This window comes from Mesoplodon densirostris, chromosome 1 (genome assembly GCF_025265405.1).
Source record: "Mesoplodon densirostris isolate mMesDen1 chromosome 1, mMesDen1 primary haplotype, whole genome shotgun sequence".
Classification (NCBI taxonomy): Eukaryota; Metazoa; Chordata; class Mammalia; order Artiodactyla; family Ziphiidae; genus Mesoplodon; species Mesoplodon densirostris.
Genome location: NC_082661.1, coordinates 3,331,636 through 3,355,971, shown reverse-complemented (window position 1 = coordinate 3,355,971; position 24,336 = coordinate 3,331,636). Strand labels below are relative to the sequence as shown.

At 49.4% G+C, this 24,336-nt stretch overlaps 1 protein-coding gene across 1 annotated transcript in view; it reads left to right on the top strand.

Annotated features, from left to right (window-relative positions):
* Nucleotides 1-4,348: 4,348 nt before the first annotated feature.
* Nucleotides 4,349-24,336, top strand: part of MGMT (O-6-methylguanine-DNA methyltransferase) — a 296,186-nt gene continuing 276,198 nt past the window's right edge. Inside the window, exon 1 of the mRNA XM_060095105.1 lies at nucleotides 4,349-4,429. The gene's annotated coding sequence lies outside the window, so the exon portion shown is untranslated. The remainder of the gene's footprint in view (nucleotides 4,430-24,336) is intronic.

Genomic DNA, 24,336 nt, shown 5'->3' with positions numbered 1-24,336 from the left:
ACAATTACTGGACAACTGGACCCAAATTCCACAAAAATCAGTGGTCCTTTCCCTGCGGGGCGTGGGGCGGGCGGGCAATGAAAACCCTGCCATTCATTCCCTTTCAGACCTTTCCTTACATCAGCAGCAGGTACCCCGGCTGTTCAACAAGCCTGCTCCACGTGGGGACACCCACAGCCCAGGGCCAGGCACACAGGGGACCCTGCTGCAGGGAGGGGCCTTGCTGTGCACCCCCTGACTGCCCCAGCCACTGTTCCACACTGCAAACCCCTTTTCCTTGTCTGTCTACGCCACTCAACTGTGAGCGCCATGGGGGCTGCAACAAGTCCCATTAGACGCAGCGTCTCCAGCCCTGCAGCAAGCACGCCAGCTAAGCTAGGTCTCAGGAAAAGTCTTGAATGAAGGTCTTCAGACTGCCTCTGGAAGAGCCCTCCCCGACCCAAGGTGAGCCTGAAGGGTGCCAGATATCAACAGAAGCACCCGGGGGTTCCTGGGCAGAAGGGCTTCCTGGCTCTTTGTAGGAATGCAAGAGCTAAGCATGCACCACCTTCCAGGTGGGGCTGCAGCACCCCGCCCTCCCCCCCACAACACCCGACGCCCCACACGAGGGCGGAGCCCAAAGCCCCCACCCCGCCGCCCTCAGCTTCTCTCACCCACTCTCAGAAGACCTCCCCACGCTGCAGCCACATCCCATGGCTCCAGCTCTACTGGGCACTAGTGCAGAGCAGAGTGTAATCAGAGACAACCAGAGCCCACCCCGGGTCCTGAGGCTCCCCTCTTCCCTCCACCAGGATGTTCTGCGCCCCTGTCCTCGCATGCTGGCTGCGCCACCCAGGTCCAGGGCGCTGACTCTGGCCAGCTCTTGGCTCCAACCTTTACAGGAACGCTGGGGCTGAGAAAATCAATTGTGTTAATCGGCGAAGCTCTCCAATGGAGATGCTACCCTAAAAGAAAACCCTATGTAAAACCCTTAAAGTGGCAAGCTCTGTAGTCTTTCTTTTGTTACAAGACTCACACTTTTGTCCGGAGTTTGGGGCTTTCAAACCACACAAGGTTTTATGTGATCGTTATACAATCCCTTCTTTTCCCAAAGGCAGGATAGTAAGGATTAAGTTTGACTACTGAAGACAGCTTTGTTGTAAATGGTCTCTAATGTCACAAAAGTAGCTTGGAAAGAGAGGCTTATTAAACAACTTTCTTGGGTTGCAAATCATTGGAAGCAATCACATGTCGTGTTCATTTGTTTAACCTGAAAGGTATCCATTTGTATGTTTAAAGAAATGATGCAAATGAACACAGTTCCCAGTACCCACAGGAAAGCTGGCTTATCTTAAAGGACATCCCGGGGAGGCCCGTGAAGAAATCAGAGTGAAGTTGAGCATAGGCTCCTGGGGGTTTTCCACCTCTTTTGTAAAAAGTCATTCATGGGAACCTGTGTCGGGAGGAGAGTGGGTATGATGTATTAATCTGAGGATGGAAAACCCCAAAGGAACCTCACCCATCTAGTGCAATGCTGTCATCCTACAAACAGAGAGGTCAGGTGGACTGCACGGTGAGACCGCATCCCAAGTCTCCTGACCCCGTGTTCTTTACACACTAGGAGAGCCCCCTGATTGGGAGCCATCCTTGTGTTGCCTAACCAACAGCAAGTGCATGTAGCTGAGGATCAGGTGCGATGGGACGAGGGAATGAGGCATAGAGCATAGCTTTTGAGAAAATGTTTTGAATTTTTGAAAATTATCATCAAGAAGGAAAGAACTTCCCAGCAAGTGCAGGGAATGCAGATTTTAGTTCTGCTCATGGAGGAGTTCGAGATACCACACACTTGAGTCTTAGTCTTTGGCTGAGCCGGGGTGGTGGCCTTTCCTCTGTCCCCCTTGTGGCCCCAAGACCCCCACTTGGCTCCTCTCCCTGGAGCCCCTGTGAAGGCAGCTGCAGCATCTCTCAGCCTCCCCAGCAGGGAGTCCTGCTCAGCAGAGCCAGGTGCGTGCATCTCCCCTGGATGCTGCACTCTCCCCTCTCTTTCTCACCCATCTTTCCCAACGCCACATAATCCACCTAACCAGTCACCAAGATGGTCTTTCTTTCCTGGGGTGGGAATCAGAGATGATAACAATAACTTAGGAATTCACATTAAAATACTAGTCAGATAAAAGGAAAAGCAGGATTTAGGTATTAATTGTAAAACTACATCACAGTACACTTGTTAGGGTATCAGTAAGCATCTTGATTCAATGTTTGCGTTATTTTCTCTTTTCAGTTCTGTTGGGATCCCAGTTCTGATTGGGTCCTGGTAGTAACAGATTATAAGAGGACAGGTGTATTCTTGTCATTAATGTTTACTACCCACATGTACATGCCCTACATAGAGTAGATTACTATAAAGATCCTTCAGAGATGATGATTTTGAGGATTAGAGAAGTTGAATAAACTTCCTAAAGTTTCACAGTGAGCTAACAGAAAAGACCAGAGCAAACAGCAAAGGTGCTTCACTTCGCCTGCCATGCATCTTAACTTAAATGCTTATGGCTGTCTAGAGCAGTGTTGAGGAGGATTCTGAGGCTGTGTCCAGGCTCACTGGAGAAAAAGTGTATTAATCTGATCACCACGCTGTACCCAGGGCCTAGTTCTTTTCCAGGAGCAGCCGTTCAAACACGTCTCAGCCGAGGTGTGGCCTGGGGGCTGGGGGCCTTGGGAGGATCCACGATGTGGCCCACAGAAAGTCACCAGGGCTCTTCACAAAGCAAACACTGCTGAGGTCCTCTGAGTGAACTTTCATTGACGACGTTGATGTGTTGGGAAAGGCAAGTCCCAAGTGCCAATGTATGAATTTTGGCCGAATCCCAATAGAGGAGTCGTACATCCTGGGAAGGCAAAGATTCTGCTCCCATTAAGACAATGGAACCTAGGAGGCCCATAGCATGGTGGCTCAGAACACGTGGGCCTGGGATCGCCAACAGGTGTGTGACCTCCCTGAAAGTTCAAGGGATGATTCCACCCGCCGGGGTCCTTAGTCAATCAGGTTGGATAGAATGCATATTGTTTCCTAGAGCTGCTGTGGGAAGTACCACAACTGGTGGCTTGAAACAACAGACATGTATTGGAGTTCACAGTTCTGGAGGCCGGAAGTCTGACATCAGCATGTCCACAGGGCTATATGCTCCACATGGAGGCTCTAGGGAAGAATGTGTCCCATGCCTCTCTTCCAGCTTCTGGTGGTCCCAGGTGCTCCTTCGTTTGCAGAAGGATCACTCCCATTCTCCATCAGCACATGGAGTTCTCCCCGTGGTCTCTGTCTTCTCGTGGCCTTCCGTTTGTTAGGACATGAGTCATATTGGACTAGGAGCCCACCCTAATGACCTTATTTTAACCTGTTGCCTCTGTAAAAAGACCCTATCTCCAAATAAGGTCACATTCAGAGTACTAGGGGCTAGGATATCAGCGTATCTCTTTTGTGGGACATAATTCAACCCATAATAATGTCCACATAACACCAAGCAGTGCCAGGCACGCGTGTGCTCACTGAACAGCCACTGAGACTGGGCGAGTCTAGGTCTTGGTGATCAGGCAGCATCTGAGGGACCATGGATGGCGACAGACCCATCACAAGCACTAGAGGCTAACCAGAGGACCCTTTGCTGTGCATAGAGTCCAGATGTTGTCCTGCTGAGCTCTGCGTGATCTCTGCCCTCCGGGAGCGGCCGCAGGGAGAGTAGCAGGTGCTCTGGGCTCGCAGCCTCCCCAGAGCGCGACCCAGCAACAAGGTTACTGGGTGCACCAGACGCCGAGCCTCCAGACCCGCCCTCTCCTCCACACCTGCCCCGGTACAGGGAAGACGGCGCTCGCCAAGTGCTACGGTGCTGACAGTTGGTAAACAGAGGGACAGAGCCCGAGGGGCGTTGGCGGGAAGGGCGCGGCCCATCTCGTGCCGGTGGGAAGGGCTTGCAAAGGAGCGCAGGGCCCTGGCGCCGAGGCCGGAGACGGCCGGGCCGGGGGCCTGCAGGAGCCGGGCCAGGCAGCGCCACACGTCCACCGAGCCTGCGCAGAGCGGGGTCGACCCCGGCACCGCCGCACTGGGCATGCTCCGACCTGGGCGAGCGCGCGCCGGCGGGGAGGCGGTGCCCATCCTCGGCCCCGCCCCACCAGTCTAGGCCCCGCCCCCGCGCGTCTGGCCCCGCGGCCCTCACGTCCAGGTCCCGGCCCACTCTGGGCCCCGCCCCTGAACCTCGGTCCGGCCCCGCCTCTGCGCCTCCCGGCCGCGCTTCCGCCACGTCCCGGGGCGTGTGGGCCCCGGGAGCCGTACGTCAGGCCCCGCCCCAAGCCTCGGCCCCGCCCCCGCGCCACGGACTTTCCCGGGCTTCACGCGCTTACTCAGCTCTGCGCGTCTCTGCGCTTGCAGCTCCTCTCGGTCGGCGGTTTGGGCAGCGCGGTGAGTGTCTGGGTTGCCTTCCTCCCGCCAAAGTTTGGGGCTCTCCCTGGGGAGAGCAGGCGTCTGGAGCCCTTGGGGCAGTCCAGCCCCCACTGGTCTTCCGAGCGCTCCCCACCCCACTTTGCCATCGTGGTGGGGCCCGCTCTGACCACCCCCCCAGCTGACCCTTGTGGGTCCCAGGTGTGACCAGGTATGCCCAGGTGTAGCCAGCCTTCTCCCAGCCTGGGGTTCCTCGGCCAAGTTGGATGACAGTGGCCTGGCCTGGGAGTTGTGGCCGCTTCCACCGAACCTCTAGTTGGTCAACACCTTCGACGCCCTCCTGCCCGCCCTCCTGCCCTGCACTGCCGACCAGCGCCAAGGGGGCCGCTCCTCTGCCTTCTGTTTCCAGGAAACTTCCAGAAGCCCGTAGTCCAGAAGCTTAGCAGACCCCTTGTGCAGAACCCCCCATGGCCTCATGCTTGAGACAGGGTGAGAGGAGGGCCGCGTTCTGGCGTCCTCACCTGATGTTGGTATACATGACGCCCTAATCGCCTTCGTAAACAGCAACACGTAAACAAGTGGAGTGTGAGAGCCATTTACCTGGGCGCCGTAATTCCCAAGTCGGTGATAACGCTGTAGAGCAGTTCTGAACGGTATTCCTCACTCCCTGAGCTCATCGTTTCCTGAATCTCAGAATGGTGTTTGCTCTCCGTGCCCCAACTCAGTAGCTGACCTTGTTCTGGAAGCACATTTTGTATACGTGAGCACAGCTTTTGCTTGGTTGAGTGGATGGTCATCAAGCAGGGGGGGACTGATTTGTCCGGAGAGGGGTCACTGCAGCTGTTAGCAGCAGAACACGAAGCTGTAGAACACGAAGAGCTAAGGATTCGAGCGGTCATTTAACCATGAGCCCTTAAAGTAGCTAAGCCAGGCCCTCCTCTCATCTCCCCATCCCGAGACGTGATGAGGAGGGGGGTGGTGTTGCTTTCATGAGTCCCCGGTGGAGAAAACACTCAGGTGAAAAGGACACAAGGAAGCTTAGCCCGCCATGGGGGTAATCAACTTTAAGAAAATGATGTCAGGGCCGCCCTTTCCATTCCATCCCCCACCCCCAGCTGGTGGTTAATATCGAGTTAATTCGGACCTTGTCCCATGAGGCAGTTCACGCCAGGTGCGCCCTTGCTCAGGTCCAGAGCCTGCAAGTCGCAGAGGAGAGCTGGCCTTGCGCTGGCAGGCGTTTCATTTCTGCTTGGGTTCTTGTTTTGAGTTAGGATTTGAGTGGGAGAGTGGTGTCTGTTACCGTCTGTGGCTGGGTGAACCAGGCCTCAAGGGCAGAACTACACTAAGGTACTTTCTAGGTGAACATTCTTTTCATTAAAATAAATCTGTATTACACAAACTAGATTTCACTAATGTCATTAGACGCTGCTTTAAAAAGGCCTCACTGTTGGAGAGCAAGGTTTAAAGAAATAAAGCCCCAGGTTTGGACACAGTGGTTAAACATCTTACTCTTGTTCAGCTGCGGCAGTTCTTAAACCTTTCTCTTCCTCTCTGTTTTGGTCTTGCTTGGATTATCAGTCGAGCCTCACCTGGGCCTTATCTTCCACTCAGACCTGCTCTTCCACGGTTTCCCTTACAGATGTCTCACTCAGGGACCATCCAGCCTTCCTTCAGGGAAGGAGGCGGAAGGAGGGCCTGAGGAAGAACATGACTTCCCTGGCGTTCCTGTGGACTTTCTCCTCCAGGCCTCTTCTCTTCCTTTCTCAGGACCCCCAAACAGTTTACTCCTCTTAGTATTTTTTAATAAAATAAACTTACTAAATTACCTTTATTCTTATTTTGTAGAGGACAGACATTTAGAAGCCAGTGATTCAAACCAAGACTGTTGTATTTCAACTCCCCTTTTTTGGGGATCAGTGCCCTTTTCAGTTTTGTAGTATATTCTCCTTGGTAGGAAAAGAAGGAAGCAAAACAGTGATTTCTGCATTCTCTTTTCCCATAGTCACCTGTTAACATTATTGCCAGGTTTGTTTTCACAGTTCACTCTGACCCCACCTACCTCCATGGCCCCAGGGTGAAGTTCCTCTTCTAGACCCACTTTCCTTGAGGTTTCTGACATCCTGTGTCGTCTCTGAGGCTCCTGCATTGGGCTCCTGGTCCCTGAAAGGCCCTGAGCTCCTTTGGCTCCTGTCACAGTCCTCCCTGACCCTCTGTTTCCTGGGTAGTTTCTGGTAGTTTCTGAAAGAGGTTGGGGTCTTATCACAGAATTTTATTTAAAGGAAACCTGAAGATTTAAACATCAAAGACATATAAACTATAATATAATATTACCAGTGGGTGAGAGTGGCCTTTTCATAAATGAACCAATCCATTGCCCATTCTTTTTTTTTTTTTTTTTGCTGTACGCGGGCCTCTCACTGCTGTGGCCTCTCCCGTTGCGGAGCACAGGCTCCGGACACACAGGCTCCGCGGCCATGGCTCGCGGGCCCAGCCGCTCCGCGGCATGTGGGATCTTCCGGGATCGGGGCACGAACCCGTGTCCCCTGCATCGGCAGGCGGACTCCCAACCACTGCGCCACCAGGGAAGCCCTCCATTGCCCATTCTTGGTTTGAAAGTGTGTGTGGTTTATCTGGGAAGGGGAGGGAGGTTTGACTGTGCAGGATGGCTAGTCTCCCCTTGGCTGACATCAATTTTCCCATCCCGTTAGCTCTGGAGGCCTTTCTTGGGCATAGGTAGATGAAAGTTGGACATCCACTGTTAGAGGCAAAATACTGCGAGATGTGTGTTCTGTGGCATTTGGGTAACTGCTGCATTATCTGCTGGTTAGTGGGAAGAAATAGTCTAGTTTTCTTTTAAATTTTCTTTAAAAAATTAACAGTAATAAAGAGCTTATTGAGGAGGGCCACAGGGCTTGGGGAAGCCATATAAAGAATATATGGTGGCTTCCCTGGTGTCACAGTGGTTAAGAATCTGCCTGCCAATGCAAGGGACACGGGTTCGAGCCCTGGCCCGGGAAGATCCCACATGCCGCGGATCAGCTAAGCCCGTGCGCCACAGCTACTGAGCCTGCGCTCTAGAGCCCACAAGCCACAACTACTGAGCCCACGTGCCACAGCTACTGAAACCTGCGTGCCTGGAGCCTGTGCTTCGCAACAAGAGAAGCCATGACAGTGAGAAAGCCCGCGCACCGCAACAAAGACCCGACACAGCCAAAAATAAATAAATAAATTTATTTTTTTTAAAAAAAGAGTATATGGGGTGCAGTGAATGACCTACTCCTTTATATCACTGTTAAAACGAATTGCCTAAGAAGAGGAATAAATCATTTTTGTGACCTTTTGTAAACTTTGAAGGAATGGAAGTGGTTTTGGCAGATGTGGCTTCCGTGTAAATTGGTCACAGACAGTGTCTTGCCAAAGTGCTCGAAATCCCTGGCAGTTAAGCCAGTCTGTGGCTGCCATCCTCCTGATGTCTGGTCCAGCTAAACGACTAAATAAATAGGCTGCCCCAGGGGCCACTGACACGGCAGTGACATCCTTGGCCACGTGCTAAATGCTGACACTTGTTTCTGATACCACAGGTTGTTTTCAGTTAGACTGGGGGCTTAGCAGAGGAGTGGGGGTGTCTACGCCTCGTGTCCCCTTGTACCCTCCCCCTCCCCAACCTGGAGTAAACTCATTTGGCCTGTGATGCAGCTGTGATAAAAACCAGTTAAAAATTCTACAGAAACGTTTTCTTAGGGTTGTTAAACGTTGTCATGTGTGTATGTGTGTAACTGTGAAAGGAATTGTGAGAGACCTATAAATGCCTAGTACGTTCACTCTATTACTTGGAAAATTTTCTTGTTAGAATAATTTCCTACCTGTAACACTTGTGAAGTCAGCAGAGTATCTAACCCGAGGCCTGTTGCCCATTCCCAGAAGTCTGCGGGTGAGACTGAATGTGCAGTCCACCAATGACAGGACTCCTAAAAGCCGGCACTTGTCAAATCTATTTGTTTTTATTATAGACATCGATCTGCCAGTTGCAATAATGCATTTATGGACATTTTTCTGCAAGCACAGCGCTGGTGGCAGTTTTTACTGACAAATTGAGTCATATGGATAGTAGTTTAGAAAACTCTCCCCTTACTGACAGATTGGGCAATTCCAGCCCTGGATGTTCAGAGGTTTCTAGATGGATGGAGAGAGTGAATTGAATCTCAGGGCAAACTACGGGATGGGACATTTTAATGTTGAACTTTAATAAATAACTGGTAGTTATTTCTCATTTGTTTTTACCCCCAAAAAAGAACTAAAAGCAGGGGCCGAGGGTGTCCCCTTCAGATCTGGCCCACTTGTCGGTGTTGTTAAGAGCCACCACTGAAACGCGGGCCCCGTTGCTCTCCTTGAAGTGGGGTACTCGTTTCTCAAAAGGTGGTCTGGACCCTGCTGGTGTCAGAATTACCGAGTGTGCTGGTTAAAAGGAAGATTATAGCGCCCCTTGCCAGACCTACTGGGTCAGAACCTGGGGACCTGTGTCTTCGCAAGCGCTGCAGGGGCCCCTAATGTTTGAGCATCTCCAGGGCAGGCTTAGGGTTGCCTGAGGAGAGCTCTCCAACCCACACAAGCTCCGAGTTCCCCTCCCACGTGGGTCCATCCTCAGCCGGTATTGTTGTTCTAAGTTGCCTGTGCTTATGGATCTGTGTATGGTTTTGTAACTCCTCAGAGACACGTGAATCTCTTCGAGTTGCAAACCCGACATGTTATCCCCGCGTTATAGTTTTCGGTCTTGTGGTTATGACAGAACATGCAGATGTTACCAAAACTTTGGCGTTAGTTTTACAAACAAACGTTAAGCATGGACAGCCATATTATATTTCACGCCCGTTTTTCCCTTTGAATGGCTGGTCTTGCTTTTTCTCTCTCTGGGTAGAAGCGTTTTCATGGTGTCAGGTAAGGGTTAACTTTCATATATGCAACCAAGTACATTTTGGGGAAGCTGAACTGAGTTTTTATTTATGAAGTGCCAGTTGTGGGAGGGATTCTGGTGATGCCATTTACTAGCTGAGTGGTTTGGGCAGCTGTTAAACCCCTAGCTGCCTCCTCAGCTGTGGGATGGCAGTGATCACACTTACTCTACCTGGATGAGCGTAAGCACAGAAGGTAATAGATGACTATTTTGCGAAGTGTGAAGCACTGCCTAGATAGAAATTTTAATTTGGAACCATAGTCTCATAGAAGGATGAGACTAACTGGAAAAAGGGTGAGGAACTGACCAGAACCCTTGTTTTCCCTCCACTACAGTCAGGATCCTTGTTTCTCTTCAGTCCAATTAGCATGCTTGTTTTCCCCTCATCCAGTCAGCATCCTTGTCCCTATATCCCACCGCATCCAATCAGCATCCTAGTTTTACAGATTTACACTATCCACGCCCTCATTTGGGGTGGTATACGCAGGGTTAAGGTTCCAGCCTCTGGGAACAAGACTGACTCAGTTTGGACCTGGCTCCATAATTACTATCTGTGACCTTAAGTGAAGTCACTTAACCTTTACCGAGCCCTTCGTTTCTCCAAAAATCAGGAAAACGGCATTGCTATTATGAGCTATTGGGAGAGAATCCCATTTGGGGAATCGACCCGGGCCCCCCCATGGTGAGCCCTGAATAATAACAATAATAGTTGACATTTGTTAACTCAGTCACAAAACTGTTTCTGGTGGAGGCAAGACTAGAGATGGAGTCTCAGTTGGGTTCCACCTCCCGTGACTGTGATTCCATGTGGTGCAGACCTTCCTTTGGTCTGGAGCATCATGAAGCCTAGGGCTGATTTGCCAGGTCTCTAAAATTCCTTTTGTCCCTAAGGAGGTGCTTTGCCCAGCTGCCCATTTCTAGTTTTTTTTTTTTTACAGTGGATGATATGGGAGCCACTGAAGTGGCTGGTCTCAAGGAGCTTCCCGCTCAGGTGGCAGAGTTCTGTGTCCAGGTGTGCCATGCTGATGGCCAGCTTGTGCTCGGTGGGCCTAGAGCGGGCACATAGGCTTAGCACTTGTGCGTTCCCAGTCCCGAGTCACTTGTCTCTGGGAGGCTTGACCTTAATCGTCGGTTAAATTGAAAGAACTTCCTGGAGGACCTGACACCGAATCCGACACTATGGCAGTGGCCAGGAACCAGCAGCGACACCGGCATATGACAGTGTTTTTCTGTGTGAGAGGGAGTCACAGTGGTGAGGGGGTAATGTGGTCCATTGGGTGAGCTTTGTCAGAATTAGAAGATCTGCAATAATTTTTGTGTGTATGTGGAAATGGGCCTTATTTTGGGGTCTCTTTACCCTCATATCACTCAGGTTCAGCCTGGTAGAGTTACATTCCAGGAGATTCTGGTCAGTGCAGTGATGATACCGCTGATACTAACATTTATTGAAGGCCTTGCTGGAGGCTTTACCCAGTCTGTCCTAGGGAATTCTCGAGGTCACCTGCTGAGGGGGATACTCAGGGTCTTTGTTTGCATGTGAGGAGGCTGCCTGGGAGTGACCGACCTGCACAAACCACTGGGGTAGGAGTTTTCAGCCCGGGTTTATTTGTCACTAGCGCCGGCTTTCCCCATGCACCGTGCGTGCCACCTTTGGTGGGGAAGCAGGGACACTGTCAGAAGTCCTTTTGGGGACGAGAAGTGGCGTAAAGAAATGCATTACCTGTATGTTCGGTTATGCTTTCTGGACACCAGTGTGGGCGAGCATGGTCCTCTGCATTGCGGGAAAAGCAGCGCACCCAAGCCTGTCCCTGGCTGCAGGGGCCCCGCCCCCTCCTGGTGTGCAGCCTGCCCCAGGGGAGGGCTGAGTGCAGGGGGCGCGGTGCCGGCCAGGCTGTCCCGGGTGTGGTGGCCCTTTGTGCAGGCGGCCAGGGACGCCCCGTGCCTCGCCGGGGGCGGCAGGTTGGTGGTGCAGGTACTGGACGAGGGGCGTCCGCGTGCTGGGCTCTGTTTTAGGGCCCGAGCCACAGCCCTCGCCGGGTCCCTGCCACCTGCTCCTGTCGCGGTGGGAGGGCTGGGCGGAGCACCTGTGCGGAGGTGGTAAGGCTTCTCCAAGGGGCCTGAGCAGCGGGAGTGTGGACGCCAGGATGCGGCTGGGGACGTGGCGGCGGCTCCGGTGGGGCGTTGGGATGTGTGAGGGTCCAGACAGGAAGCCTGCAGACCCCGAGTGCTGCGCTGGGGCGCTCGGCGGGTGCACGCCGCCTGCACGCCGCCTCGGCTGACCTGCGCGAGGCTGGGCGAGGGGAAGGAAGGAGGAGGGGGAGTTGGCAGCGGGCAGCCCTGCGTGAGCAGTCGCGCCTGGGGAGGTGCTGTCACGTGGGGCTGCGGGCCGCCCGGGGGCGTTACGGTGTGGAGCATGGGGTGAGGGCACGAGCGGGCAGTTCCGGGAGAGGCCCGAGTTAGGGACCCCCTCCGTGAATGAGAAAGGAGCCAGTGTCTGGTCTGCGGGCTTTTTTTTCCCATAAAAGCAGTCCTCCGGGGGGGCTTGGGGGGAGACCCTGGCTTGAGCGGGAGGCATCCCTTTCTGCCGGGCCTGGCATTTGGGTTCCGAAGCAGGAAGCCTGGCGTGCTGTGCCGCTTCATTCAGGCAGAAGTGGTCGCGAGAGGCGCGAGGCTCAGGAACAGGCCTCCGCATCCCCAGCCCGCGCCCCGCGGGGTTACCTGCGCTTTCCTGCAGGTAGTCTCAGGAGTTTTACGGTAAAACTGTCAAGTTTTGGGTGTACAGGCACATCACAACCCACGTTACCAATAAAGCGTGTGCTGCTTCTCCTCCGATGCACACCTCGAAACGCTGGACTGGCCGAGCGATGGGGAGCCCACCTTGAGGGACAAGAGGCGGCGGCTGGGGAGGGAGGCCCTGGTGGTCCCCAGTGGTCCCGGTGGGCGAGTGCGAGGGGGGCGGGGGACAGGCACTGCCCTGCGACGTGTCCACTGCCGGACTCGCCCTGAAGTGTCCACGTGCTGTGCTTGTTGCCTGGCTTCACCATGACAGCAGGGACGGTGCTGGGGGGCACAGGGAACTGGAGGAGAACGTGTGGTCCCGAGCGGGCGTCCCAGGAGTGGGCGGCGACCCTTCCCTGTGAGGCTTTTCACACTCCAGTGGAAGTTCCTAGAATAAAGGGCGAGGCACAGAAATGATGTATTTCCCAAAGTTGGTGAATTTAGCCAGCTATCCCACGAAAAGCCCATGTGTGCTATTCTTTATTGTGCAGAAGAATCTGTTTCTGTCACCATTGTGTTATCATCAGATTAAGCTGTCGAGTCAGATGGATGGCCAGTCGAGGCGGCCGCTTGCTGATCGCCGGTCCCGTACCGACGTGGGACCATCAGTCTGTAGGCCGCCGTGGGCGCAGGTGCTGGTGGGAGGAGGCCAGCCCGCGGGGCGGGGCAGGTCACCAGAGGGAGGCCGCGCCAGGCGGGCGGCTTTCGAAATTTGTTGCAGGAACCATTACTTAGAACCAAAATGCCGGTTCTAACATTAAGTAAATATTCCTAAAATTCAACAGTCTCCACCCTCTTGGCCACGATCAACCACCGTTGTGGTCGCCTTCTGCCCCCAGGAGGACAGGCTCCCAGAGAGCAGTGCGTTCTGTCTGTCCTGGGTGACCAGCAGTTTACTGGGATGCAGGACTTTCAGGGCTGACGCTGGGGGGGTCCAGGCAAGCCGGGTGGTTGGTTCCCCCCAGACATGCTCAGTCCTGGGTCGGGGATGACATCCTCGCTGTCGCCCCACCACTAGCTGGGATGCACTTGGGCCCCGAGTCACAATCAGTAGTTTTCTTTTTCTTCTTTTCCCTATGAAAGTATGGGCTTTAAAGACTTTCTCAGATTTTTTTTTTAATTTGTTCATTTTTGCCGTGAGTGTAATGAGAACATTTCCCAGAGCCTCTGTTATTTCCCTCTGGACTGAGTTCCCCGTTGCTGTCCTCGTAGCATTCTCTGACTGTTTGTCAGGCCAGAAAAGCCTCCAGAGGTTATGGTTCTGATTTCCTCAGTGATGTTCTCTTCTGTATGTTGAGGTTTCTTGCTCGGAAACCTTCTTTGGGCCTGAGGTGCTTTTACTCTTTGTGGCTATCATGATGATCCAGGCAAGATGGATTCTGGGAAAGGTGAGTTAGATATTCTTTTGTATTGTCCAGAAATAAGTGTTTCCAGTGGTTTCAGACTTGGAAGCAGCTATTTGATGTGCTTCAGTCATGCCCTGGCATTCACGTGGCAGCTCCCAACCACTTACTGGAAATCCGTGTCGTGGCTGCGTGGGTGCCTGCTCCGTTGTGATGGTCGGGTGCTCACTACTACCCTGCGCTCGGTCAGCAGGACTCAGATCGGCGAGGCACTGCCTCCAGGCCGCCCGGAGCTTACCTTGTCTGGAGCGTCACCTGTTGGAGGCCGCGTACCTTCTCTGCATGGGGCCGGGCCAGCTCTGTCCAGCTCTCGGATTCGAGGCTGCCTCTTGGGGTGCAGAACAAAGTCCACGTGGGCTCTGGGTTTAGATGGTGAGAACTTTCCCATCTCATATCCCTCCACAGCTGCTGGAGGAGCTGCCTGGCCCCAGCCTCAGCGACCTCGGTTGCTTTTGCCTCGTGCGCCCCACGTAGTCTCCCTGCTCTGTCCCTGAGGAGTGCCTACCCCACCCTCAAGGGCGCTGTAAGCTCGGCACTCAGGCAGACACAAACGAGAGCGTGCCCCTTCCGCCTCCTCCTGTTGCAGGCAGGGGTCTAGAGGCGCTCCAAGGTGACCCCTCTTTCCTACCCAGGTCCCGAATGAGATGAGCCTGTGAGGCTCATGTTGACGCCCCTTTCAGCCCCACGGCCCTCCACATTTGTTCTGGCGCCTTCTCTAGATACCTGTGCATCAGCGCTTCGCTCTCAGAGGCCCCAGAGTACCCCCTGCTCTCACCCAGGGATCCTTCTCTGATTCAGCCCAAACATAGACACTCTCTGCTCCCAAGCTCTCTCTGACTCCTTCCCCTGTTGCAGCCCTCTTGGGAGCCTCTTCAGCCCCCATAGTGTCTCCTCACACTTACACTCGGGTTTCTGCTTTACTTGTACTGTTTTTACCTCTTCATGCTGGCTTTCTGAATTGGAAACTCTCCAAGGCCTGGTGCAGGGCTCACACCTGATGGAAGGCCCAGCAAAGGCTGCAGAACGCAGGTTGCTGTGGACTGAACGTGCCCCCTGAAATTCATATGTTGAAGCCTAACCCCCAATGTGACTGTATTTGGAGATGGGGCCTTTAGAAGGTAATTAAGCATAAATGAGCTTTTAAGGTGGGGCCCTAATCCACCTTAGGGTTGGTGGCCTTAGAAGAAAAGGAGGGAGAGATCTTTATAGTTTGTGAAGGCACAGGAAGCAGGTGGCTGCCTGCAAGCTGGGAAGAGAGGCCTCCCCAGAAACCCAATCAGCTGGAACCTTGGTCTTGGACTAGCCAGCCTCCAGAGCTGTGAGAAAATTAATTTCTGTCCTTTAAGCCATTTGGTGTGTGATATTCTGTTATAGCAACCCAAGCTGACTGATAGAAGGTGAGGTGCAGACTAAAGTTATTTCAGAAGCACAAAGCTCATGAGGGGTTTATGTATGAAGTTGGAATTTGGAGATAAAGATAACTTTGTAATCAGACAGTGCTCAAAAACAGCACTGTTCTCAGGCTTAGCTCTTAGCACCCCAAAAGGTGTATAGGAGTAAACGAAAACAGAATGAACAGAAACCTGAGGCTTCTTACCAGGGTCCTCAGAGGTTGCAGACAGGAGGTTTGGCAGGTGGGCCAAGAGACACCCAGAGGGCCAGGGCACCATAGGCCTGGTGTTGTCCTGGCACGGGTGGACATGTGCTGGAAAGCTGTTGAGGCCCCAGGCCCTGAGGGAAATGGGGAGGTGGGGAGGAGGTGTGGGCCTGAGTAAATACTGGCGGACGGGGCTTCTTAAGCATGAGGAGGGGTTACGGAGCCAGCCTGTAGCCTCCACTTGTCGCCTGGGAGCTTCTGTTGGTTGGTTGATTTTTTTTTTTTTTTTCCTCTTGATACTGGTCAGTTCATTCTCCTTTCTGGATCAAGGAGCAGCATGGGGTCACTTGTTGGACACGAGCATGAACTCTTAAGTACTGTGCAGTTTGCTACTTCTCATGCTGAGGTGTCTCTGAGGATTTTTGGACGTCTCTCTTGAGTTGGGGACTTAGCAAGACACTTCTCACTGGAAGCTTTGCTGGCCCACACTTGCACCAAATTGGCCTACATTACATCTGGGGCCACTGATGGGGAGATATAATAAAGACAGGAGATTTAAATTTACTTCTGCCTAAGTCACCAGTTCTCCACGTGCCGTGCTTTGTATCGTACCTCTGCAGAATGTATCGAATACGTGGGTATTTTGGGGATTGTTGCAAAGGAAACTCAAGTTGTAAACTTTTACCTAATGGATCTTGCCATTTCTGAGCTCTGACCCTCTGTGCCCTTCCCGTGTGGCCAACACCGTGCCCCTCGAATCCTCTTTGGGGGACCCAGCAGTGGCAGGGAGGGGTGCTGTGGTCCAGGCAGGAGAGGCTGGAGTCCTGGGTGAGGCTGTGTGCTGTGCTTTGTATCGTGCTGTTAACATTTGAAATGTGGATTTGTATTCTCAGTTATGTTTTATTTATTTGTTTATCAGCATAGCTATGTTTGTTTAATTCCATACTGAGAGTCTAAGAATATGATTAACCTTGAGGCCCATCTTATAATGTAAGTATTAGTGATTGATTCTGTTTATCCTTGAAATCAATAAGAGGGGCGTAATGGTGCAGTGTGCAGTTGGGCTCTATTTCTTATATTTTCGTAAATGTGATTCTGTGACAACAGAAGTATTGGTTTGTTACCAGAACAGATTTGATGAATCTCAAGCATAAGATTAGTTTTATATAATTATTGTGGTGTGTTGTGTTCCTTACATGACCTATGTGAACGTGGCAAGTGCCACTAAGGTCTCCCACCACCAGTGGTCAGGGTGGGGATGTGCAGTAATTGATCTTCCTGGGAGTGCTGTAATGTGAAAACAATTCAGGCTGTTTGAAGTATATATTACAAGTGTGCACTGGGCCTTTGGGATGTTATACTGAAAAACCCAATTGTACAGTTACCATGGGAACCCAATTAGAATAGATTGCATGATTTTTTGGGGGGGGGTGTCTTTCATCTTGACCAAAAATCCAGCGTGTTTTAAATGTTTTCATATTCCTACACTGACTTGCTACACCAAAGGATTATTTCTTCCCCCCCTCCCCTTGTTTCCAGCTTTAAGCCGAAATAGTGATAAGTTCTCTAGGGTAGTTTATGAGGAAGTCTCCTAGAGAGATTTAATCAGATTTGTGTGGAAAATTTTGTGCAGGTCATGGTAGAGGTGGTAGCGAGCATTTATTGTAAAAAGATGGGAAAGTGGGTGTTTTCCTGTGACAGCACATGGGGCCCTCATGTCCCTCTGGTTGTGCTCTGGATGCCAGATGGTGATACAGGTGTGCACCTCTCTTCTTCCCCAGCTTTGCAGGTGCGGGATTGGGTCCTGAAAGGCCGTGGGTTTCCGGGGTGGAGATGGCAGGTGGGGTGTAGGGCAGGGCGAGGTCTCAGGACTCTTCCCTCCACGCCTGTGTTCCTTTCACTGTTTGGGCTCAGAGACTTTTTGCGCTCTTAAAACTTCTTAGAGATTCTAGAGTCATATTCCAAAACAATATTGAAAGTTAACATTGAAAATTTTAAAAATATTTATTCATTTAAGCAACAGAAAACATTTTAATACAAATAACACGTTTTAAATGAGAAGTAACTATATTTTACATAAAAAACAGTTAGTGAGATGAGTGGTATTGGTTTACCTTTTTTTAAACGTTTTAAATGACTGGATGAGTAGAAGGCAGCTAGATTCTCGTATCTGCTTTTGAGTTCAATCTATTGCAATAGGTTGTTTTTTGGCTTCACACCAATAAGTAACTGGAAAAGGGAGAGACATTTAATAGCCTCTTCAACTAATTGTGGATATTCTTCTTTGACACCACATCAGAACTTGACAGGTGGTAGTTTCTCGAAGGTTCATGCAGTGTGGAGTGTGAGCCCTGAGTGTGAACTTTCTATTCTCCATTACACGAAAATCCACTGTGTAGCTGGTACTTTAATTTTTGTAACAGCATTCATTGGTCCTTTGGAAAATTTTGGTTTGCTGAATTATACAAATCTTCCAAATGTTGACATGTTTCATAATACAGTATTAAAAATCTGTAATGTCACCACCTTTCTCCTTAGAAAAGTCTCAGAACTGGAGGTAGTCAAGCCATGCTGGTGGATACAAGTTTCCCAAAGTTCTGATCATCAGCTTGAAAGCTCTCATTTTATCATTAACAACAAATACTGTCAGTTGTGTTACAGTGACAGCCTCATTTTGCTTATTTGTTTATTTTTTAATGTGGTACAGATTTACTCTCGCTCAGACGAAGTCCAGCGAGAGGCAGCCCGCAGCCGCGCCACTCAGTGACTCAGGGATCCAGTCTGTGCTGGACACGGCCATCACTGTTTGAGCTTGTCCAGAGGCAGCTCATCTCCTCTGTACCAGGTCCCCATCCCTAACAGCCAAGTCCGGTCAGTGGGTGGCTCTGGACAGGACGTCTGGAAACCGGAAGGTACCTCGCCTCGCCCTCGGGGCTGCCCTGATGCTGGGCCAGCACCGCCTTCCGCACCAGGCCTGGGAGGCCGGCACCCGGGGCCCAGGATTCTTCTGGGGGCCTCCGGATGTGTTTCAACTTCTCTTAAAATCAGAAGAAAACATGAACACAACTGTCCCTTGGTTCCCGGGGTTGGGGGAAGTGGCTCCAGGTGCCCCGGCGGTGCCCAGACCCCCTGTTTATTTTTGAGAAAATATCTGAATAACCGTAGGTGATTAGTCATTCACACGCATAAAGCTTTTGTCTCATGAAACGGTTGCCAGTTCCTCTGAAATCTGTGATAATCATAAGGGTGCTCCCCCCACCCCCAGACAGCCATCCTTCTTGCTTTGCAGCAGAAGTGCCCTGTTGTACTTCCCGTTTGGGCACAGAAGGTCCGAGATTGAATAAAGGTCACAAGTTTGATTTTGATAGTTTCATCAGGACATTCTTAAATTGTTTTGCTTTTTTTATGGTGAGTTTATGGTGGGGAAGGATAGGACAATTTCCTGTACAGTTTGGTGCTGCTGTCTTGGTTTTCCGCAGTTTTACTCACCGTTGCTTTTGTATCATCGTCTTTCACCAGTTAAGTGTGATGTTTGCTGTATTTTTTTTTTTTTTTTTGCGGTATGTGGGCCTCTCACTGTTGTGGCCTCTCCCGTTGTGGAGCACAGGCTCCGGACGCTCAGACTCAGCGGCCATGGTTCACGGGCCCAGCCGCTCCGCGGCACGTGGGATCTTCCCGGACCGGGGCACGAACCCGTGTCCCCCGCATTGGCAGGCGGACTCTCAACCACTGTGCCACCAGGGAAGCCCTGCTGTATGTTTTTGTAGGTGCCTCATATCAGATTGAGGAAGTTCTTCTCTCTCATGTTATTGCTGTGGTGAGTTATACACACTGGTTTCCGTATGTTAAACGAAGTTTGCATTCCTGGGTAACCCCCACCTGGGCTTGATGTATTCTTATTTTCATGTATTGCTGGATTCAGTTTAATATTTTTGAGGATTTGTGTGTCTGGGCATAAGGGATATTGATCTGTAGGTTTCTTTTCTCCACATGTCTTTCTGGTTTGGTGTTAGGGCGACCCTACTCATAAAACAAGGCCTTTTATTTTCTGGAATAGTTTATGTAATATTAGTATTGTTTCCTCTTTAAATGTTTAACAGCATTTACCAGTGAAGCCATTTTGGTGTGGAGTTTTCTATATGGGATGAATATTAACTACAAATTCAATTTCTTTAGTAGATAGAGGGTTATTAAAGTCATTTATTTCTCCTTGAATGATTTTTGATAATTTGTGTTTTCCAAGGAATTGGCCATTTCATCTAAGTTGTTGAATTTATTGGCCTAAAGTTATTTTAATTTTCTTTTATTGTCCTTTTAATGTTTGTGGGACTTTAAATCATGCCTTTGTATTTATTGCTGATATTGGTAATCGTCTTTTCTCTCTTTTTTTCCCCTGATTGGTCTGACTAGAGGTTTATCAATTTATTTTTCAAAGATCCAACTTTTGTTACCATTGATCTTTCTCTCTTTTTTTTCCCCTTTTACTGACTTCTGCTCTTATCTTTATTTTCCCTTCCTTCTGCTTACTTTGGGTTTAGTTTGCTTTTTTTTGTAGTTTAAGGTGGAATCTTGAGTCCTTTTGTCTTTCTCATATTAATATCCAGTGCTAAAAATTCTCTCTAAGCACTGCTTTGGCTGCATCCCACAGATTGCTGTGTTAGGGTTTTGTTTTCATTCAGTGAGTGTGATGTGTTTTCCAATTTCCCTTGTGATTTCTTCATTAATGCATGGGTTATTTAGAAGTATGTCATTTCATTGCTAAATATTTGGGGACTTTCCTGATACCACTCTGTTATTGATCTCCAGTTTACTTACCTTGTGGTCAGAGGACATACTTCTTATGACTTCAGTCCTCCTAAATTTATTGAGAGTTGTTTTATGGCCCAGAATGTGATCTATCTTGGTGAATGATTGTGTGCATTTGGAAAGAGTGTATATTCTGTGGCTTTTGTGTGGAGTGCTCTTGTAAATGGTAATTGGGTCGGGTTTGTTGCTAGTGATGTTCAAGTGCTGTATCTTCTTATTGCTTTTCTGCTTCCCTGTTCTATAAATTACAAGAAAGGAGTGTTGAAATCCCCAGCAATAACTGGAGATTTGTCTGTTTCCCCTTACATTCTCTCTTCTTGCCCCTTACATTCTCTGTTCTTGCTTCATCTGTTTCAAACTCTTTTATTAGGTGCATGCATATTTAGAATTTTTATGTCCTCTTGGTGATTAACCCCTTTATTCTTTTTTTAAAATTTATTTTATTTATTTTTGGCTGTATTGGGTCTTCATTTTTGTGCCTGTACCTTCTCTAGGTGCTACTCTTCGTTGTGGGGCGTGGGCTTCATGGGCTTCTCATTGCAGTGGCTTCTCTTGTTGCAGAGCACAGGCTCTAGGTGCGTGGGCTTCAGTAGTTATGGCACATGGGCTGTAGAGCGCAGGCTCAGTAGTTGTGGTGCACGGGCTTAGTTGCTCCATGGCATGTGGGACCTTCCCGGACCAGGGCTTGAACCCGTGTCCCCTGAATTAGCTGGCGGATTCTTAATCACTGTGCCACCAGGGAAGCCCCAACCCCTTTATTCTTAATGGCCTTTAGTCTTAGTAAGTTCCTTCTTTTGAAATTAGGTGTTTGATATTATGATAGCCACTCCAGCTTTCTTTTCATTACTGTTTCTATGGTAAATGTTTTCCCATTCTTTTACATTTTATCTGTTTTGTCTTTACATTTAACACGTTTCTTGTAGACAGCATACTAATTGTATGTGATAATGTCTTTTTTTTTTTTTTTTTTTTTTTTTGGCGGTACGCGGGCCTCTCACTGTTGTGGCCTCTCCCGTTGCAGAGCACAGGCCCCGGACGCGCAGGTCCAGCGGCCATGGCTCACGGGCCCAGCCGCTCCGCGGCATGTGGGATCTTCGCGGACTGGGCCACGAACCCCTGTCCCCTGCATCAGCAGGCGGACTCTCAACCACTGCGCCACCAGGGAAGCCCTGTGATAATGTCTTTTTAACACTGAAGTATTCAGACCATTTACATGTTATGTAATTATGAGTGTGGTTGGTTTCAAGTGCACCATCATCATATTTGTTTTCTCTTTGTCCCGCTTGTTCTTTCACTCTTCTCCCCCCATTTTCCTGCCTTTATTCAGACTATTTGAATATATTTTTTAAATGATTTCAATTTACCATTTATCTACATTCTTGGCTGTCTCTCTCCTCGCTCTCTCTTTTAAATTGTTGCTCTGGGGTGTGTAATAGTCATATTTAGCTCATCATAGTCTGAATTCACATCATATAACTCATTGTCATATACAGTGTAAGAACTTTATGTCAGTACACTTCAATTTCTCTCATTCCATTTTTTTGTTATTTCATTTAGTATGTTTTTTCTACATACGTTATAAACTCCAAAATATACTTTCATTATTTTTGTTTTAGGCAGTCAGTTATCTTTGAAAGAGATTAAAAATAGGAAAAAAAACCCAGCCTTTATATTTATTTGCCTGTTTACCATTTCTTATGCTCTTCATTCCTTTGTGTAAATCTGAATTTCCATCTGGTATCATTTTTTATGCCTAAGGAACTTGCACCAATGCTTCTCAGTTGCAGGTTGGCTAGTATATTAATTGTCTCTCTCTTTTTTTTGGGGGGGGGGGGGTAAAAGGCTTTATTTCACTTTCATTCTTGAAAGATATTGCTACTTATAGAATTCTAGCTTGTTGTTTTCCCCACTTTTCATGCTTTAAATGTGTTGATCCATTGTGTCCTGGCTTGCATGATTTCTGATGGTCAGTTTTGCTGTCCTTAATTTTGTTCCTCTGTATGTAATCTTTCCTGCCCCACCCCCTTTTGACCGCTTCTCAGGTTTTTTTCTTTATCACTTGTTTTCAGCAATTTGTTTATGATTTACCTTGGTTTAGTTTTCTTTATGTTTCTTCTGCTTTGATTTCATTGAGTTTCTTGCAACAGTGCGTATAGGCTTTTCATCAGATGTGAAGAAATAGTTCATATTTCTTTAAATAATTTTCTGGCTTTTTCTGGAACTCCAATTGCATGTGTGTTAGACTGTTTAATATTGTCCCACATTTTACTGATGCTCTGTTCATTTTCTTCAGTCTTTTTTCCTTTCTCCTGGATAGTTTAAAAAATGTTGTATCTTCATTGTCACTCATTTTTCCCCCTTCTGCTGTATCTAATTTGTTAATCACATCATGGGATTTTTCATTTTAGATTCTGTATTTTACATCTATGTTCCATTTGGTCTCTTTTATATCTTCTATTTCTTTCATTATTGTTTATGTTTTCTTTTTTTTTTTTTTGAACATATGGGACATATTTATAATAGCTATTTTAACCAGACAGGCTGGCTTCAGAGCGCAGGATATTTAGTGCATGGATTTGGTGACAGCTATTTTGGCTGACAAAAGGCTTTTCTGTTTGTTTTCTCATTCTTAGCTATATTTAGGTCGTTGTGGTGGCCAGAGGACCATGTGCTAGGAAAGAAAGTTAAATATGGCAGGGAACCTAGGCTAAGGATAGCTTATGAAGGTCCAAATGAATTCTGAAGTAGAGTCTGCAGGCAGCCATGGTGAAAAGGGAAGTGGGTATTACCAGACACTCATTGTGTTATTAGTAAGTGAATATCATCTTTCAGGGGAGAGCAACCTTTTCCTGTGGAGGAATTTGTCCAAGAGTTTTAGATAAGGATGGTAAGCAACTTAGTATTGGCTATTTTTTAAACAAACACAGGCATGATTTTTGCATGACTTTGTTTTATTGTGAATCCTCAATAGAAGTCGAGGGTATCACGTTATTTAGGGAGCTAAGAATGCTGGTCCAGGTGGGTAGTGTTCCAGGCCCTCCTTGACTCAGGTGGAGGCTGTAAGGGAGAGGCATGAATGTAGGGGGAGCTTCTAAGATGGAGTTTGTGTCCCCCAGGAGTTCAGTGGAAGCAGGGGCAGCTGCAGGGTGGCTGTCAGAGCTGTTCCTCCTGGTCCTGCTCTTACTTCTGTTGGTGCAAGAGGTGCTGGGGGAGAGTGGAGGCCAGGACTCTGGGTGTGAGCTGCTGGGCTGTTCCTCGTCTGATCTGGAGCAAAGTACTTTGGGTGTCTGTGCCCACCTTCCCCTGTGGAGACCCTCCTGCCACTGGCCGCCCATGGTTCTTGCTCCTCCCAATGGCCCTGCCTTCTGGACTCTGGTGACACCTCATCCTCCCAGTATCCCCAAGGCCTAAAGGTGGGAGCAGCTAAGTCTTGAGTGGGCTCACCCTCTTGTGCTGGTTTCATGGTTCTTCTGTTTCCTGTGTGCCAGCCCGTTTCCTGTGCTTAAAGGGCCTGCAGTGTTTTCTGCTTAAGTTAGATCCAGGTCAAGGCTGGCAGTGACGCACAGGTGAGTGACACATAGGTGTTTGGTGACGTTGGTAGAAACAAGATGAGTTTCTGTTAAGAAATTTAAAGCACTCTGTTTGTAGTTTTACTCCGAAGGAAGACGATTCCAGCTCCATATAGAGAGAACAGAATTGGGAAGTCAGAAAATCAAGGGCATCTTGAATTCAGCTGATTTTTCTCTCGTGGTTGTTGCAGCTTTAAATGTGTGGCCTCACTGGAAGGTACTCTGCTGAGGGCTGTCATTCTGGCAGTTCATGCTGCCTAGGAAGAGACCAGACAGAAGAAGAGTGTATTTCCCCCTGCCAGAATTCACAACCGCTGCAGTTGTATCTCTGGCTAGCCTGGACCTTCATCACTGAAATTCAATAGTGTTGACAGCATTAACCCCCTGCATTGCCGTCTGCCTGGCCATTTAGAGAGCTCGGCGGCTCTGCATTTGAAAAATGAACCAACTCGGGCTGTCCTTTGTCCCAGGTTTCTGGGTGGCTCATGTGAACCGCTCAACACAATGGTTTAATCTGTGCTTTTCCCACAGCCATGTGCACACCTGGGAAAATAGGAATACGTGCGTTCATCTCTTTGCTGTACACCTGAAGCTAACGCAACATTGTTAATCAACTGTACAGCAATATAAAAAAAAATAACTGTGTTCACATAAGTGTGCGAGAACATGGAGGTTGCTTAGGGGGTGTGCGTGTGCTCTCACGGGTGTCACGTGATCATAGGGGACTTGTAGCTCTCACTGCCGTGATGTTGCCAGATGCGTCCCAGACTGGGCAGGGTGACTTCTGTGTGAGTGCCCACAGTGCCCCTGTGACGCCACGTGTC